We start from the raw sequence: 18446 nt of genomic DNA, 5'->3' as shown, positions 1-18446 counted from the left end.
GTTTAGGGGCAAGATTCCTCATGGCTTGGTGCTATCTTTACCTTAGTGCATGAGATCTGATGATTTAAAAGTGTGTGCCACCTCCCCTGGCCCTTGCTCCTATTCTTGCCGTGTGATGTGCCTGCTCCCCCTTTGCCTTCCATCATGTTTGGAGACTTCCCAAGGCCTCCCCAGAAGCAGATGGCACTATGCTTCAAGTTGACATCTTGCAAAGCTGCAAGCCAATAAATCTCATTTCTTATAAATTATCCAGTCTTGGGTATTTCTTTACAGCAATGCAAGCATGGCCTGATATAGCCTGATACTGTCTCCAGGTGTTAAAAGAGGACAGGATTGGGCCGGTACAGTGGATCACACCTATAATCCCAGCACTTAGGGAGACTGAGGTGGGCAGATCACCTGAGGTCTGGAGTTCGAGACCAGCCTGACCAACATGGAGAAACCCCGTCTCTACTAAAAATACAAAAATTAGCTAGGCGTGGTGCCAGCTGCCTGTAATCCCAGCTACTCGGGAAGCTAAGCCAGGAGAATCACTTGAACCTGGGAGGCGGAGATTGCGGTGAGTGGAGATCGCCACTGCACTACAGCCTGCGTGACAAGAGTGAAACTGTCTCAAAAAAAGGAAAGGATTTTATTTTTTATTTACAGATGAATGATGAGTTGATGTCAGATAGAGACAGAGTTTTACTCTATAAAAATTAACTCTCTAATGAATAGGTTGAACAGGGAGGATGTACCTTCCCATTCCCTAGGGATATTCAAGTAGATGCTCTAGAAGGATTCTGTAGGGCTGGGTTAGATGCTCTCAGAGAGATACTCTGATCTTCTGTGGTTTGTAAACATGTGTGACACATTTTAAAAGCATATTCTAATTATATTTTAAGCCATACATACATAATCTTGGCAAGAACATTGTTTCTTCTCAAGTCATTCACATGCTAATAGGCACTCTCTGAAACAGAGTCCTATGCCAGTTGGAGCCTGTGGGATGCGGCATACACTGGGACAAGAGAATGTTCCAAAGCTCTTATATTAGGTGAATACCAACTCTATTGAGATTTGTCATTCTAGAAGCCATCAGGAAACCATGTTGCTGACTCCTGAGGATTATACATCTTTTTAAAGTGCTCTCAAACTACTGTTTAACAACATCCTAAAGACTTTCTAGGGCATGAGAGATATCATGTTCTGAAATTCACCATTTTGAAAATCAGTGTCTTCACTGTTTTCACATGTCTACCATAAATAAGGGGAGTAATTTAATTCCTATGATATGTATGTGTGTGCATATGTACATATATGTATATTTCTATATGTGTACATATGTATCTATGTGTATATATTTTTATATATGGCAATAATTACCTGTTTAATGAATAAATAGTGATGATTTAATTGTAAAAAGAATGATGCCAGAGGTCATGGAAAAAAAGCCACCTTCAAAATATGCAATAGAGAAAGAACAGAGAAACGCATGCCAAGCTCTAAATAGTTTAGTGTAATTTACTTGACTCTTGGTTTCCTAAAATGGAAATAAAGAGATAATATTGACCTTAACTCTTACTGAGACTATGATAAATAATAGAAATGCTTACTAAAATGTTTTTTAATTTCTTTCTTTTTTTTTTTTTTTTTTGAGACAGAGTTAAGACTCTATCATCCAGCCTGGAGTGGAGTACCATGATCTCGGCTCACTGCAGCCTCCGCCTCCCAGATTCAAAGGATCCTCCTGCTTTTGCCTCTTGAGTATCTACAGGCCACCGTGCCTGGCTAATTTTCATATTTTTCCTAGAGATGGGGTTTCGTCATTTTGGCCAGGCTGGTCTTGAACCCCTGGCCTCAAGTGATCTGCCCGCCCTGGCCTCCCAAAGTGCTGGGATTATAGGTGTGAGTCACTGCACCTGGCCTAAAAGGAATTTCAAACATGAGCTTTTTTTACTAGCAGAGTTCAAAAAAGTAAATTATTAGAGATCATATAATGTCTTGCTATGGGAGTTGACTGGTTTTTGGTTTTGTTTTTTTTGCTTTTGGTAAGCTTTCAAGTGCATAGTCTACATAGAGCTTATAAGAAGTAAATCTTGCTTTCAAATTAGTATTTCAATAAAATTAAACACATGAAAGACTAAGCTATTGCTTTACCATATTTTCCCTCTTTATTTTCTTCTCCTTCAGTGAATTTATTGTTGACATTGTAACAAATTACCACAAACTTAGTGATTTAAGACAACACATATTCTTCTCTTACAACCTTGGAGGTCAGAAATCAGAAATGAACCTCATAGGGCTAAAATCAAGGTGTCAGCAGGGCTGATTCCTTCTGAAGTCTACAGAGGGAATATTCCTTGCCTTTCCCAGCTTCCAGCAGCTGGCAGTATTCTTTGGCTATGGCCATTATCATTCCAGCCTCTGCTTTCCTTAACAAATTGTCTTCTCTTCTCTCTGTTCAGAGATTATATTAGGCCCAACTGCATAGCACAGGTTAACCTCTCATCTCAAGATCCTTAACTAGTCACATCTGCAAAATTCCTTTTACCCTGCAAGGTAACATATTCACATGTTCTGAGGATTAAATCATGGACCTCTTTGGAGGACTACCACTCAGCCTACCACAGTATAGAACACGTATTTTAAAAATAACATATTCTAAATCCCTTTTTGAAGTGAGGTAGGTACATGCCATGATCCAACTAACTAATCATCTCTCACTGATATTATTTCTTTCTTGCATTTTCTGCCTTCACTTAAATACCACCTAGTGCAGAGAAGGCATGAACTTAAAGGAAAAAAACAGTAGGTTCATTTCCAGCACTGGATACTTTGTTGATTCATGATGTTAAATAAGTGCTTTTTACTGGATTAGAAGGAGGGAAAGCTTCCCCTAGAACCTGACCTTTGTCTGAAGGGCATACTGCCATCTCTAGAGTGATGCGTGAATCAGTCTGAACAGGGTGAAACAAGTGACATTCAAGTCATAGCAGAACACAGGATTTGGAGAGATCATCTTTTTTATGATTAAAAAAATTTATTGATTTTTTTATTCTGAGAAAGTTTTTGACTCCCATGCAGTTGTAAGAAATAATAAAGAGATCCCATGTACTTTTAACCCCATTTTCCCAATAGCAATGTTTTGCAAAACAATGGTACACTGTTACATCCAGAATATTTACATAGATACAGACAAAATACAGGTCATTTCATCACCAACACAATCCTTCATGCCCTTTAAAGCCATTTCCACTTCCCTTTTCACATTCTTAACCCCTGGCAAACATGAATCTTTTGTCCATTTCTATAATTTGTCATTTAAAGAATGTTGTATAAACAGAATAATACAGTATGCAACATTTTGGTATGAGCTTTATTCACATGGTGTAATCCTCTGGAGATTCACCCAGGTTCAATGTGTTAATAATTGGCTTATTTGTATTGCTGAGTAGTATTCTATCATATAGATGTACCACAGTTTAACCTATTCGTCTGTTGAAAGACATCTAGGTTGTTTCCATTTGGAGGTTATTACAAATAGAGCTCATATGAACACTAGTGTACAGGTTTTTGTATGAACAGAAGTTGTCACTTCTCTGGGATTAATGCCCAGGAGTGCAGTTGTTTGGTTGCATAATAGTTATGTGTTTAGTTTTTTTTTGTTTTTTTGAGACGGAGTCTCACTCTATTGCCCAGGCTGGTGTGCAGTGGTGCAGTCTTGGCCCATTGCAACCTCTGCCTCCTGGGTTTAAGAGATTCTCTTGCCTCAGCGTTCCGAGTAGCTGGTATTACAGATACGTGCCACCACACCTGGCCAATTTTTGTATTTTTAGTAGAGATGGGGTTTCCCCATGTTGGCCAGGCTGGTCTCAATCTCCTGACCTCAGGTGATCTGCCCACCTTGGCCTCCCAAAGTGCTGGGATTACAGGCCTGAGCCACTGCGTCCAGCTCCTGTTTAGTTTTTTTAAGAAACTGTCAAACTGTTTTCCAGAGTGGCTGTGTCACTTTACATTCCCACTGGTAGTGCATGTGTGACTTGGTTTCTCCCTATCTTTGCCAGTATTTGTATCATCACCCTTTTTTATTTTAGCTATTTTGATAGGTGTGCAGTGATGTCTCATTGTGGTTTTCATTTGAATTTCCCTAATGCCTAATGATGGTGAACATCTTTGTGTGTGCTCATTTGCCTATGTAAACTGCTGTCTCCGAGAGCACCTTTGGTGTCACTATGAGGTGGACATGACAGCCAAGAGGGCTTGGCTCAAGGCCTGCAATCTCTGCTTGCACCAGAGCTGCTCCATTTATACTCATTTTACATATTGGGCTTCTGAGCAATTTCATTTAAACAGAGTGTTCTTGGTTTTGTTTGGTTTTGTTTTTCAGGTTTTTTTAAAAGGTATGACGTCAATGTACTTTGTCTAGTTTGTAGGAAGTGGCTTGGCTTTCCATAATCCTAGATGAAAACTATGTTCAAAAGTAGAAATAAATACACTCAAATATATTTAATATAAAATATGTTCAAAAGCCAACTACGTAAGCCCATAAGCTTTTCTTCCTTTATTTCTTTACAGTGAATAACTGCAAGCTGACTCTAATTTACAAAATGAAAATTGTATCTCTCACCAATTTTAAGATGGCTGAAACATCTCTCATTAATAGTTTATGATAGCTTCCTTTCATGCAGGACCAGCATGTTGATTATCCTTCTACATGTCAGGCAGGGGGCGCTGCAGTGTGGAAGAATAAAAAGTAAAGACAACTTGATTATACCTTAGTTATGAAAGTAATATACTTGTGACATGTAACAATGATGACGAACACGTGCAAAATGCTTGCATACAGCCTGGTTTTATGATTCTATAGGTTTGGTATTAGAACGTAAACAATTTCCAGGGAACATGAGTCACCCTGCAGTCCTGTATTCCTTTGAAGGCAACTTCCCATACACAGTATTTTAGCTCCCTCCCACCCCCATGCCCACCCTCAGCCCCTCTTGCTTTTTTTCCTTAAGAAAAGATATTTTTTGAGCAAGGCTAAAAAACTTGTCATGCTTTTTAAAAAGCTATCCCTACTACATTTTTCTTAGTCATTTTCACAGCCCAGCAGTAGGAGTGTCAGAGTCTTGGTGCTCTCAAAGGGGGACACAGTAGGACATCGTAGAGCTTGACTGTTACCAGTAACTCATTCTGCCTCAGTGAAGCCATCTGAGGTGACAGTCCGCTGTGGGACCAGGGCCAGTGGGAGCTGTATCCTCCCAGAGAACCAAAAGACAGAGGTCACTCCATCCCAGCTCCCAGGGAGTAGCCTGACCCTCCCAGCTGCTTCAGGGGTCAACCAGGTCTCCTGGCCGCCCATCCACGTGTGTGCAAGTGACTCTCTGGAGGAACACAAACTGGCCACAGTGGAACATTTTTCTCCTGTGTTATCATCAATCTTGATTCTTCAGCTGGGAAATCTGTGAAAAGTCAAGGATAGGTCTAGTGAAAAGAAAATTAAAACAAAAAACATACCTGTGCCTTCATTCTGTCCATGTGCCTTCCCCAGCATTGCTCTCCCCATAGCTGTATTTGAGGGCTTCATACATGGTGGTCAGAAGCTCTCTGGAGAAGTTCCCTGCTATTGGCTTGTACATGGTTTTCCTTTTCTCTGTGTGTGGTAGAAGAAATCAGTGGGGGGTAATCTGTTTTGGAATCATTTGTTTTATGTTCCCATTGGACCTTGGGTTCAAAAGCATAAATAAATGTTTAGAAGTAGTGTTTGCCTTAAGGTAGGACCAAGTCCTGCTGGCTGACTGCACCTTGGGGAAGAGCTTGGACTGCCTGACCTCACACTTCATTGGATTTCCCTCTCTAGACACATCCAGGACCACAAAAAAACTGGAAGGGAGAAACAGGGCGCCGGCCAATTCCATCTTTCCCATGAAAAAGTTAATGACATTCCCACTAAATGCACTTTAACACCAGTCAGAGGATCTTAGGGCTGGCAAATAATTCACTTTTTCCCAAAGAGAGTCAAATGCCCTAGTACCTAAAAAAATGCAAGACTTGAGCCCATCCCCAAATAATTGTAGAATCAAGTCAATGATAGTATCCATCTGGACCTGGCCCTTCTAAAATAAATGTGGCTGAGGGTTTAGCAGAAGATTACTGTTTTTCTAAAGCAGTACACTATCAATTTGCACCCTGGTTTTAATAATCTACATGTACCAATAGCCAGAGAATTATGTGAGATGTTTTGAAAAGAATGACTGAAAACTGGGATTGGGCTTTTGCGTATCTCATTTAATCTTCATAACCACCTATCAGAAGGTAGTATTATAAGCCCTGGTTTACATATGCAGGGTTGAGGATGGCATGGCTAAATAAGTTTCCCAAGGTCACACAGACAGCAAGATGAAGTGCTGGAAATTGAACATAGAGTCTGGCTTAGAGCTCTCACTCCTAACCACTCAGGAATAGCCCCAAGAAGCCCAACATGAAGGGGGGTGGGGACTCAAGGGAGAGACCTGGGGCTCAAGAGAGAAACTTGTGTTAGGGAAATAGGTTGTTGAATCCTCCAGTGGTTTTATTCATTTATTTATTTTTGAGACAGAGTCTCTCTCTGTCATCCCGAGTAGCTGGGATTACATGCCTGGCTAATTTTTGTATTTTTAGTAGAGACAGGGTTTCACCATGTTGGCCAGGCTGGTCTTGAACGCCTGATCTCAAATGATCCACCTGCCTTGGCCTCCCAAAGTGCTGGGATTAATTAGGCATGAACCACTGTGCCCGGCCCCTCCCAGTGATATTTGAGGCTATGGAGTTGTGCTCATTTTTATCTTTTCCTCCAAATGTACTCTCCATACTTGCTTTCTGATGCTGGAGCTAGGACTCTGCAAACCACATTTCTGCTTGACCAGTGGCTTTTTCTTAGGCCCTGCCAATAGAGGGAAGCTGCAGGGCTGGAGGGAGGACAGGGGTGTGAATCTCCCCACAGCCTTACTGCTTCCATCCAGCAGTTGCTCATCATTCCAGTAACAGCTGTTGGGGCCGGTGTGTAGTTTTTCTAACACTTGCAAAACCAGCTTCCTCTTACCCTTGCCTAGAGACACTAGCAGTGACCAACTACATCCCCTCTTCCAAGGTTTGTGTCCCACCCTAGGCAGTCTCTTTTCTGCATTCTAGTTTTAATAATTACAGCCTCTTCCTTTGTCCTTTCAACCCTAGAGGTGGAGTTGCTTCCTGCAGGGGCTACTTCTGCCATATCTCAGAGTTTTCTTCTCACTCTTTGGGTTGCTTGGTTAACAACTTTATGCCTAATTAACAAATCTTCATATGAATTTTTTTTTTTTTTTTTGAGACGAAGTTTCACTCTTGTTACCCAGGCTGGAGTGCAATGGCACGACCTCGGCTCACTGCAACCTCCGCCTCCTGGGTTCAAGCAATTCTCCTGCCTCAGCCTCCTGAGTAGCTGGGATTACAGGCACGCACCACCATGCCCAGCTAATTTTTTGTATTTTTAGTAGAGACGGGGTTTCACCATGTTGACCAGGATGGTCTCGATCTCTTGACCTCGTGATCCACCCCCCTCGGCCTCCCAAAGTGCTGGGATTACATAACTGGTATGGTTCCATCTCCTGACTGTTACACAATATATTTGGGAATACCAAAGAAAAGTATAAAGAGTAATGAAAGAAGAGAGCTTTGAAAACAACCTGAGACCACCTACATTAATAGGTGGTCAGCCCCAGATATGGACCAGGGAGGTGGCAGGGAATCCGGGAGAGTCTGTGTCTGCTAAGGGAAAGAATCAATCAAGGAGAGATAGAACATTCATACCAGAGAGATAATAGTTACTGGAACAAGATTCCCGAGGAAGGTGATAGAAGTAGCCTTGTCCCCTGGAATGAAAGGAAAGAAAAAAAAAAAAAGGAACGAAGGTGGGTGAGGAGTAGATTACCTTGTGAGTGGGGAGGTCATCTGTTGAGAATAGGGATGAAGGGAGGTGGTTGGGTCTGAGGAAGGGGGAGCCTTTGAAGAGCATGAAAGAGAACGCTGCCAAGGGCATCCCGTGGGACAGCTCTAGGGTAAGCGGAAGGGAGAAGTCCAAGAACATGAACTTGAAGTGGCTCAAATCCATGTGACCGTGTGTGTTTTCTCTTTGTTTGTTTGTTTAACTATTAGGACATAGCAGCCCTTTGTGGGATGTTGAAAAGTCAGACAATGGGATTAATCTAAGGAAGGAGTCTGCTCCAAAAAGACCTGGGTCTCAGCAGGAAAGGGATGAACATGGGGGACCCTGGGCCTAGGTTGTCTAAAATATGAAAGGATGGGGGGTGATAGAAAAGAAAAACCCCACACAACTCTATGTGTGCGCATGAGAGTTTGTGTAGAGGTCAACTCTCTCTTTAACTGAAGCCATAAAAGGAAAAGTTTTCAAATGTGGTCTGGCTAGAGGGAAGAAAATTCCGCGCAGAGACTGGACACTAGTTTTAATCTTCTCAATAAAACCATCATAGCTCATCCTTAGGTCCAACCTAAATTACAAATTATTCTTGTCAAATGACTTATAAATTGGTATATTTTAATTTCTTATTTATTCTAGGCAAGGAACCTCATTGGAGAGGCAGTGTGATAAAGAGCTCAAAAAACTTCAGAGCTCTCCAAATCTGAAGAATCAGGGATATTGCTGTAATGATGTAGGTCTTCTCTGAATGCTATTTTACTACTTTAAATTTTCTTAGGGCTGAGATCAAATCTGATAAGCACCTTAACTTAGGCAAATAATGATGGTAATAAAATATTATGCCACAGTGCCCAGGCTTCCAAACATTTCCAACTATTTTCTTGTAAATACATTTGTACAGGGGTAGTTTTCCCCTAGGACAGACCATAATTTTAAAAATCTGTATTCACTGCAGTCCTATAAATTACTGTTTCCCCTTAATGTTGGCAAGTAGTGATTTATTTTAGCAAAACTGCAGACCTCACTAAGACATGTATATGTACTTCCCTAGGGCAAGTGAGAGCTTTTCAGCATATTGTTTGGGGAAAGCATGAAAACTATTAATTTATACATAAATTCTTAGTTTACTCTGATTTATCATATATTTTATACAAAATGGCTGTTATATTTCTGTTATCCATGAATAACTGAAATGTACAACTTTTAGTAATTTTTACATTTCTAGAATGGAGCTTTATTGTTGCTAAACACTTTCAAATTGTTTTATGTTTGCAATTTTGATTATGAAATAATATTCTATAATAATTTATATAGAGCTGGGCACAGTGGCTCATGACTGTAATTCTAACAACTCAGGAGGCTGAGGCCGGAGACTCTCTTGAGCCCAGGAGTTTGAGGATGCAGTGAGTCATGATCATGCCACAGCACTCCAGCCTAGGCAACAGAGCAGAACATCATTTCTAAAAAAAGCAAAGTTATATAAAAGTACTTAAAAAGTACTAATAATGATGTATCTGCTCACTGACATGAAATTGATTTTAACCCTTCTCTTGTCACATATTCATCTAAGAGTAGTATAGAAAAAACAGTTGCACTGAAATAGGAGTCGATTTCTTTAATTCAATCATAGAGGCATTTGAAAATAAAATGCATCCAGAAAAATATATGGAATGATGAATTTAGCATAAATGGTGAAGTGCTAAATGGTTTAAGAAAGAAAAATAAAAGATCCAATGCCATGAAGTGCAGCTTCCCCACTAGCTGGAGTCTGCGGACAGATGCTCGGAACTGTGATGGTAAATGTCTGCAAGAATTGTCACAAATCTGACAGAAAGAAGTTATTTAGTAGAAAAAACACAGGAGTCAGGCAAATCAAGATTCAGCTTCTAGTTCAGCCACTTACTAGCATTTGACCTCAGTTAACTTTTCTTAGTCCTTATCTGAAAATTGGAGATAAAGGAATGAAGCCTTAAGGCCCTTGGGGGAAAACACTGGAATTACAAGTGTCAGGTGCTGACTCCTGGAAAGCTTGGTGCCTTGTGACCTCCTTCTCTTATGGTCCCTGACTTCTGGGCCTCAGGTTCTGACCTCCCAAAAACCATGTGGGGAGACATCAAGAAAGATTTTGCTAGCACTTAAGGGGCCAGTGCTACTGACCATCCTTTGACTGGTTACAAACTTTAAAATGTGGAACTCTTTATACTTTAAAAGACCTGATGCAAAATGTGTGATGGGAGAAAAGGAGTTTATTCCTGAAGTTGTTTCTATCAGAGAAAAGGACAGTAGATGGCACCATTGATTCCCTTACCAGTGCTTTGCCATCAAAGTCCCCAGGGATCATTACTTAATTTATATAAATGGCTGAATGTACAGACTCAAAAAGCAGTTGACATAATCGAGAACATTGGAATAACCAGCAAGTTATTTGAAGTATTCAGGAGCAAATGTTCTTGTCAAAAAAGCTTGGCTTCATGACTCCTTTGCCATCACATCCTACCCAAGGGACTAGCAGTGTGACTAATCCATTTGACTGTTTATGAGAACTATCAAAAAATCACAGTGGTACTGTTGGTTCAGGAAAGGGCTCCCTGTGGCCTTCTCCACAACAGCTGTTCAATCTTCTGCTTTTCATCAGCTTGAGTCACTGCAGTACTTGACGGTTTATGAAGGGCTTTCCTCTTGGTAACCTCGTTAGACACGCAGGACTGGCCTCATGCACTTGGGAGTTCCTGTTTCTCTTCCTCTTTATAGCAATCTCGACGCTCCTGTGAGGATCTGTGTCACCCACCCCTCGCTTCCACCAATAGTTCTTGGAGGGTGAATACAGAGTTTCTAGTCAGAACTCTTGTTCTGTGCTCTATTGTCCTTTCTGTCTGCCAGATACCTTCACACAGATGCCTCACAGGTACCTCAGCCTCTTCAGAGCCAAAGTATTATCTCATTATCTTTCCTGTTAGCTCATTCTTCCTGGCTAATGACATTATTGTGCTTCCAGCTATGCAGGCTTGAAGTTTGCCTTCTCTTTTGCCTCTAAAAATGTAAGCAGTTGCTATATTCTGCATAGCCCACCTTTATAAAGCCTTTTGTAGTGACTCCTCATTTTAATTTCTATACTTCCTGCCTTATCTCAGGTCCTTATTACCTTTCCCTAGGACTAATTCCATGGCATCTGATGACTCATCCAATTTTATCCCATTCTATATGCTCCTGCCCAGTGGAGCTCTAATGAGATCGCTTTCTGACTCTAAAATCTCCACATTTCCTTACTGCTTGCAATGGAAGTTCCAACTTCTCATCCCACATCAAAGTTTTCTGCAATATGGGTCCAACCTACTTTCTACTCTCTTACATCTACCTATATTACAACCAATTACCTTGAAACTAACTTTTATTGAGCATTTACTATGTCTTAAATATTGTAATAAACATTTAAAATGTATTATTGTTTAATCCTCACAGCATATGATGATATTATTTTGCCCATTTTAAAAATAAGGAAACAAGAAGTTGGAGAATTCAGGTAAATTACGGGTAAATATTCAAGTAAGTATTATGGCTAGTAGGCCGTATTGAGGGAATTGAAATCTGAACTACCCACATAGACCCTTTGCTTTGCTTATCTGCCTTTATTCATGTATTTTCTTTCAGTTTGCAATGTTCTCTCCGCATACATTTGCATATCAAAATCTTACTCATCTGCCAACACACATATCAAATGCCACTTTTTCCTTGGGGGTCTCTTTCCATGTCTCCAACTGATGGTGCTGTGTCCTTCATCTGAGCAGCCATGCACTAATGCATGTCTGATATTAGTGACTGGTGAGCTCATTCAGTCTCATCCTCATCACTGGGCTGTGGGCTTTGTAAAGAAAGTAAACATGTCTTTGTGATATTTTTACCTCCTGCACTAAACAAATTCTAGACGCTCAGTGTTGAAATAAATTGTCTCTTAAACAAACAGATAAGGTGCAACATTAATGTCAAAATAATGGCAAGCACTCTCTATATTACAGTCTGTGTATTCTCTGAAAATTGTAGCATTCTAGCTAGCAATTAAACAATTAATATAACACAAAAGAGGTGAAAGTGTCTTGCTACAGTTTGACTTTTGACATTAAATACCTTGTTTGTGTGATTTGTACATCTGAACAACATAGAGGCTTCCTTAGATAATCAATGGACACAGTTGCTGACTGATTGATTTTTCTTCTATAAGTGATAGGTTGTTACCCAGATTTTTGTTTTGAGAAAAAGAATTATGTAGTAATGTTGGCAACAAAATTTACTCTTCTCTAATTCCATGGGGGCAACATTAATCAATACCTTTCCCTGTGTTCATCAGTTGTAAAATCTGGGGATGTCCTTGTTCAACATTGAAAACCAGTTGAAACAATATAACCCAGCAAGTCTATTCCATATGAAACATGAGAACACATGTCCACACAAAAATTTGTGCAGCATTATTCATAACAGTCAAAAGAAGTGGAAGTGACCTAAATGTCCATTAACTGACAATAGTAATAATGCCCAACAAAAATGGGGTATTAGCAATAAAAAGGAATGAAATGTTAATCACACTGCAACATGGGTAAGCTGTGAAAACACTGTGCTAAGGAAAAGAAGCAAGTCACAAAAAAATGACATAATATATGATTTTATTTACATGAAGTGTCCGGAATAGACAAATCCATAGACACAGAAGTGGATTAGTGGTTGTCTAGGGTTGAAGGGAAAGGGAATGGGGAAATTGAGGAGTGACTGTTAATGGGTATTCTTTCTGGAATGATGCAAATGTTCTAAAATTTGTGGTGATGGTTGCCCAGTTTTGTGAATACACTGAAAGTCATTGAATTTTACATTTAAAATGAGTAAATTAGAGGGGATGTGAAATATATCTTAATAAATTTGCTATTTTTTAAAGGCAATTGAAATGGTATCCAGGATTACTATGAGATGAGGAGCTCTGCTAGTCAGCAGTGAACTAAGATGCTAACAATTCTAGTGTTTTAGTCATGAAGTCTTTGCCCATGCCTATAACCTGAATGGTATTGCCTAGGTTTCCTTCTAGGGTTTTTATGGTTTTAGGTCTTATATTTAAGTCTTTAATCTATCTTGAGTTAATTTTTGTATAAGGTGTAAGGAAGGGATCCAATTTTAGCTTTCTGCATATGGCTAGCCAGTTTTCCCAACAACATTTATTGAATGGGGAATTCTTTCCCCATTGTTTGTTTTCATTAGGTTTGTCAAAGGTCAGATGGTTGTAGATGTGTGGTGTTATTTCTGCTGCCTCTGTTCTGTTCCATTGATCTATATATCTGTTTTGGAACCAGTACCATGCTGCCTTTGTTACTGTAGCCTTGTAGTATAGTTTGAAGTCAGGTAGTGTGATGCCTTCAGCTTTGTTCTTTTTGCTAAGGATTGTCTTGGCTATGTGGACTCTTTTTTGGTTTCATGTGAAATTTAAAATAGTTTTTTCCAATTCTGTGAAGAAAGTCAATGGTAGCTTGATGGGGGTAGCATTGAATCTATAAATTACAGAATGGGAGAAAATTTTTGCAATCTATCCATCTGACAAAAGGCTAATATTCAGAATCTACAAAAAACTTAAACAAATTTACAAGAAAAAAACAACCCCATTAAAAAGTGGGCAAAAGATATGAACAAACACTTCTCGAAAGAAGACATTTCTGCAGCCAACAAACATATGAAAAAAAGTTAATCATCACTGGTCATTAGAGAAATGCAAATCAAAACCTCATTGAGATACCATCTCCCACCCATTTCAATGGCAATCATTAAAAACTTAGGAAACAACAGATGCTGGAGAGGATGTGGAGAAAGAGGAATGCTTTTACGCTGTTGGTGGGAGTGTAAATTAGTTCAATCATTGTGGAAGATAGTGTGGTGATTTTTCAAGGATCTATAACTAGAAATACCATTTGACCTAGCAATCCCATTATTGGGTATATACTCCCAAAATTATAAATCATTCTACTGTAAAGACACATGCACACAAATGTTTATTGTGGCACTGTTTATGATAGCAAAGACTTGGAACCAAACTAAATGCCCATCAATGATAGACTAGATAAAGAAAATGTGGCACATATACACTATGGAATACTATGCAGCCATAAAAAAGATGAGTTCATGTCCTTTGCAGGGACATGGATGAAGCTGGAAACCATCATTCTCAGCAAACTAACACAAGAACAGAAAACCAAACACTGCATGTTCTCACCCATAAGTGGGTGTTGAACAATGAGAACACATGGACACAGGGAGGGGAATATCACACACTGGGGCCTGTCAGGGACTAGGAGACTAGGGGAGGAAGAGCATTAGGAGAAATACTTAATGTAGATGACGGGTTGATGGGTTCAGCAAACCACCATGACGTGTTTACCTATGTAACAAACCTGCCCATTCTGCACATGTACGCAGAAGTTAAAGTACAATAATAATAATTTTAAAAGATGCTAACAATTCTGCATGAAATAGGAAAGTCAGCATTTGAGCAGGCACCCATCAAACCATTTCTTTCTCAAAACAGATGCTAAGGAAGCAGAAGAGGTAGAAAGAAAAAGGTATTTTGTTTTTTGCTCAGTTCCCTGGGACATTTTACTTTTATCAAAGATTATACTTTGGTTTAGATCAGTCAGGAAACACTTTTTCCAAAATATTTTTTACTCTACAATATCTTTAAAAGGCAAAAATGACTATTTTACTGTTTGGACAATGGGGAACTTTTATTTTTAGCTTTTGGTATTAAATTTGAAAGGCACTCAGTCCAAATGAGCACTTTTCTCAGCTAGAGACTTTTTTTTTTAAAACACAAACAGTTTAAAACTTATCTAAGGGCACTTAACAACTCCATTGTACACAGAGACTATAAAACAAGCAGCTGTGGTGTTAATGACTATTACGCACCCCTGGCCAGCTGGGACTTGACAGAACATTGGACCACAGAAACCCTATAAGTGAATAATATGGGAAACAGTCTATAAATAGGAAGAATATCGGTTATTCGCCAAAACACACAGATTCTGGTGTGACCACACAGGAGTAGGAACACTATCAAGATTTCTGACAAGCTGAATGAACCTTGGACACAAAGACAGCAGTGGAGATATTATGTTCTCCTGAGCAGATGTTAGGGATTAGCTTAAACCTCATCTCTTCATTTGGTTACTTTCCAGCTCTCTAGAGGGGAAAGCAGGGCCTAGAAATCCTGGCTGCTCATGAATGGGTGAGGGGGACTTTGATTCTCGAGCTGGGCTTCCTGGGTTCTCTTAAAAGCCAAGAAATAGGAATGCGGTTGGTGTGGTTCTGGTTTGCGGGACCATCCACTTGCTTCAGACAAGCTGAAAGAGTCTGGGGAAACTGGAGGACCCTCCTGGCTGATGTTCTCCCAGCAGGGAAGTTTCATCCTGCCCTACCATCTGCTTCTGGGAATGGTGCATAAGGCAGCTTGAATTTCTCCCCCACTAAAGTTCTCATCATGTCCAAACATACTTCGTTTGATACTTCTGTCTTTTGGCACATATTATTCCTTTTAGTTGGAATTTCCCTCTTCTTTGTCTGATAACCTCCAACTCATCCTTTTAAACTTACCTTTTCTGTGAAGCCTCGCAGATCCCTTGGGCAAAATTAGCTATTTCTACCTCTATATTTCTAAAGCAATGTCCATCATAGCCCGGAAGTTGTGCATGATTTTCCCTCCCTAGACAATGAATGCCTCAGACACAAGGATTACATCTTATTTATTAAAATCTCTATTGCTTGGCATGTCTGACAAATAGTAAGTTACTAAATGTTTGTGAATTCTACTAGATTGAGATCCTGATAAGCAGTCTAAGAATACAAAGATGAATAAACCAGCTGCCTGGCCTAGAAGGAGCAGTGTGTGTGTGTGTGTGTGTGTGTGTGTGTGTGTGTGTGTGTGTGAGAAAGAGAGAGAGAGAGAGAGAGATAGCAAGAGACTATAAAATTGAATAATCAGGGCCGGGCGCAGTGGCTAATGCCTATAATCCCAGCACTTTGGGAGGCTGAGGCGGGTGGATCACAAGGTCACTAGATCGAGACCATCCTGGTCAACAAGGTGAAACCCCGTCTCTACTAAAAATACAAAAATTAGCTGGGCATGGTGGCATGTGCCTGCAGTCCCAGCTACTTGGGATGCTGAGGTAGGAGAATTGTTTGAATTCAGGAGGTGGAGGTTGTGGTGAGCCAAGATCGCGCCATTGCACTCCAGCCTGGGTAACAAGAGCGAAACTCCATCTCAAAAAAATAAAATAAAATAAAAATTGAATAGCCAGAGACAAAAGACCGACTCTCTTTAATGGGAGTAAATCTAGGCACACAGAGAAGAGAGATTGGTTCAAATCATACTAGAGTGGATGTTGTAATAACTAAGTACCCTATGGTACTTAGTTAAGCCGCCCTAGGTGGCTTAAACAACAAAAATTCATTTTCACACAGTTTTGGAGACTACATACAAATTCAAGATCTGGCTGTTGGGAGGGCTGATTTCATTCTGAGGCCACTCTCCTAGGTTTGTATGTGGATGTCTGCTCTCTGTTCCTGTCTTCACATGGTTATACCTTGGTCTGTGTGTGTCTGTGTCCTAATCTCTTCTTCTTAGATGCCAATCATACTGGATTAGGGCCCACTCCCAGTCACCTCATTTAACCTTAACTATCTCTTTAAAGGACCTATTTCAAAAAAAAAAAAAAAAACAACGAGTCACATTCTGGGGTACTGAAGATTAAGACTTTAAGACAAGTTTTGGAGGGGGACTACAATTCAGCTGATAACACTAGATAACTAACTACTTTGCCTTAAGTGAAGGCTTGCTTTGTGCATTAACTCTGCACACTGGTACCTTCCTTGGACTTGACCTTCAGATCTAAGCAATGTTGACAGGGCCCCTGTAAGCACATGATTTGATGTAATTGGAACTGGCAAATACGGAGCCTGAATGCTAACGCAGACTCCAGTTTTGCTCAGTGCTGCACTTGATGAAGAGACCTAGCCTAGGGGACCTTTACCAGGATGTCAAAAGGTAGGTACACAGTATCTGGCTTTACAAGCTGCAGTCTGTGTGGGCTGCTTTTGTACCACAAATGAATATGCCTTGGAACGTTCTATGCCAGCATTCACTATCACTGCTCTCTGTTGAGCAGCCCGCAGCACCAAACCATGAGGCTGGAGAGAGAGAGAGGACCAGCCGAAGTCTCTGTACCATCCTTATAAACTAGGGTCATGCTCAGCTGAAGGAATCTGTCCCCAGCGCTGGGCTGAAAGCTAGGCTGATTGCAGCAGCACATCATTCAAGAAGTTCTGCCTCCAAGTGCAGATGTTCATTTCAAAATGGAAAAAATCATCATACTGTTCTGAAACTATTCAGAGGAGATTCCTCATGGAAAGAGCAACTAGAGTAATTTCCTGAAGTAAAATAAGTTTAGGTTTATAAGGTTGATACTCCAGAGATGTTCTTCCACTCCCTTAGTTTACTATTTCTCTAAGTGATGTCCTAGGCCTCCTATGTGGGACTCACATGGGGTTATTAATCAAAATGGAAATTTCTATGCTGCCCTACCTTGTGCCGACTGAGTCAGAATTTCTAGGTGGACCTAGGAATCTTAATGTGTATTCTTGTCTCAGGTAATTTGTATGCTTACTAACATGTGTGACCCACTAATTTAGTAACTGCCTGGAAGTGTAGGAGAGGCACTACCAGGTGAGTAGTTCTGCCTGATTCACCAGACTCCATGGTTGTGGCTCAGTAAGACCCTGAGAGACCCAGCCACGAGGTTCAGTGCCTGGCTGGTAGGTGCCGCCAGCTCAGCTCCTGATTCACTCCAGGTATCTGCCCACAGCTCCATTTTCTCTCTCCTCCCTTGGTTCTTTGAAGTCACACCTTGGATGATCCCTCATTTAAAAAAAGAAGAAGAAAAGTTGTTTAATACTGATATTACTCAACACTGATGATGGTATGGTTAGTAGAAGGGAACTATCACACCCAACTGCTGGGAGTGTAAACTGGAATGATCCTTTCCAGAAGGCATTTTGACAATCTATAGTGAGTGAGAAACTATGAATTCTATTTCTAGAATGAACCCCAATGGAAAAATGAAAGATTCTATTAAAGACTTACATTTAGAATAGCCATCAGAGCCTTATTTATAATAGTGATACATGTTCAACAGACAGGCAACTTGTCAGATTCAAAAATTTAAGATATTAAGAAGTCATCTAGGTTGTCACAAATTATCTACCCACTTAGTAGGTGGAAAAATATATTTTATTAAGCTTTAAAATGATTGAAAGTCTATATATAATAATTTTCTTTTCTTTTCTTTTCTGTTTTTATTGTATTTGGGCTCTGGGGTACATGTGCATGTCCTGTATCCTGCAGGATTGTTGCATAAGTACATATATGCCATGGTGGTTTGCTGTCTTCATCCCTCTGCCCCCATTGCCTACATCAGGCATTTCTCCCTGTGTTATCCCA

The 18446-nt window shown here is 40.2% G+C and overlaps 1 long non-coding RNA gene across 1 annotated transcript; it reads right to left on the bottom strand.

The window, feature by feature from the left end:
• Positions 1 to 3947: 3947 nt before the first annotated feature.
• Positions 3948 to 8045, bottom strand: LOC119472055. The gene is made up of 3 exons (XR_005201164.1): positions 7925 to 8045; positions 5297 to 5441; positions 3948 to 4713 (listed from the first exon to the last, which is right to left on the bottom strand). It is a non-coding gene; the product is annotated as an uncharacterized LOC119472055 (long non-coding RNA).
• Between the last annotated feature and the right edge of the window lie 10401 nt (positions 8046 to 18446).

Source organism: Cebus imitator, unplaced genomic scaffold, assembly GCF_001604975.1.
Source record: "Cebus imitator isolate Cc_AM_T3 unplaced genomic scaffold, Cebus_imitator-1.0 Scaffold83, whole genome shotgun sequence".
Taxonomy (NCBI): domain Eukaryota; kingdom Metazoa; phylum Chordata; class Mammalia; order Primates; family Cebidae; genus Cebus; species Cebus imitator.
The sequence above is the reverse complement of the archived record's forward strand: the minus strand, read 5'-3'. Positions and strand labels throughout refer to the sequence as shown.